This window comes from Podarcis raffonei, chromosome 8 (genome assembly GCF_027172205.1).
Source record: "Podarcis raffonei isolate rPodRaf1 chromosome 8, rPodRaf1.pri, whole genome shotgun sequence".
Classification (NCBI taxonomy): domain Eukaryota; kingdom Metazoa; phylum Chordata; class Lepidosauria; order Squamata; family Lacertidae; genus Podarcis; species Podarcis raffonei.
This window is the reverse complement of record NC_070609.1, coordinates 3404051-3405294: the sequence shown is the minus strand read 5'-3', so window position 1 is coordinate 3405294 and position 1244 is coordinate 3404051.

The following is a 1244-nucleotide window of genomic DNA, read 5'->3' as shown; positions in this document are numbered from 1 at the left end:
TTTAACTTATATGCAGAATTCACCATGCGAAAGGCTGGACTGGATGAATCCCAAACCGGAATTAAGATTGCCGGAAGAAATATCAACAACCTCAGATATGCAGATGACACAACCTTGATGGCAGAAAGTGAGGAGGAACTAAAGAACCTTTTAATGAGGGTGAAAGAGGAGAGCGCAAAATATGGTCTGAAGCTCAATGTCAAAAAAATTAAGATCATGGCCACTGGTCCCATCACCTCCTGGCAAATAGAAGGGGAAGAAATGGAGGCAGCGAGAGATTTTACTTTCTTGGGCTCCATGATCACTGCAGATGGTGACAGCAGCCATGAAATTAAAAGACGCCTGCTTCTTGGGAGAAAAGCAATGACAAACCTAGACAGCATCTTAAAAAGCAGAGACATCACCTTGCCAACAAAGGTCCGTATAGATAAAGCTCTGGTTTTCCCAGTAGTGAAGTATGGAAGTGAGAGCTGGACCATAAAGAAGGCTGATCGCCAAAGAATGGATGCTTTTGAATTCTGGTGCTGGAGGAGACTCTTGAGAGTCCCATGGACTGCAAGAAGATCAAACCTCTCCATTCTGAAGGAAATCAGCCCTGAGTGCTCACTGGAAGGACAGATCCTGAAGCTGAGGCTCCAAGACTTTGGCCACCTCATGAGATGAGAAGACTCCCTGGAAAAGACCCTGATGTTGGGAAAGATGGAGGGCACAAGGAGAAGGGGACGACAGAGGACAAGATGGTGGGACAGTGTTCTCGAAGCGACCAGCATGAGTTTGACCAAACTGCAGGAGGCAGTGGAAGACAGGAGTGCCTGGCGTGCTGTGGTCCAGGGGGTCACAAAGAGGCGGACACGAATAAACGACTAAACAACAACAACAACACAATTTGTGGACGTAATAGGCCCACACACAACACAAAACATTGTTGCTGTATGTAGTTTTTATTTTTATATCTTATATTTTGGAAATGCACATCCAGGTTTTTTTCTTTAATTTTTTTGGGGGTCCCCAAGAGAGTGGAGACCTAAGCTAGAGCTTGCACGCAAATCCGGCACTAGCAGCCCCAAAAGAGGACGTGTCCGGGATTTCCCGGGCGTTGCGCAAAGAAGCAGCCCTCCCCAAAAGATGCAAAGCGAGACCCAGCGACCGCAGCTGCTGTCACCTTCCATTTTTGGGGCGGGGTCCGGTGCTGCCCAATCGCAGGCACTCGCGGGCCGGGCCAGCCGTGCTCCTCCTCCTGCATC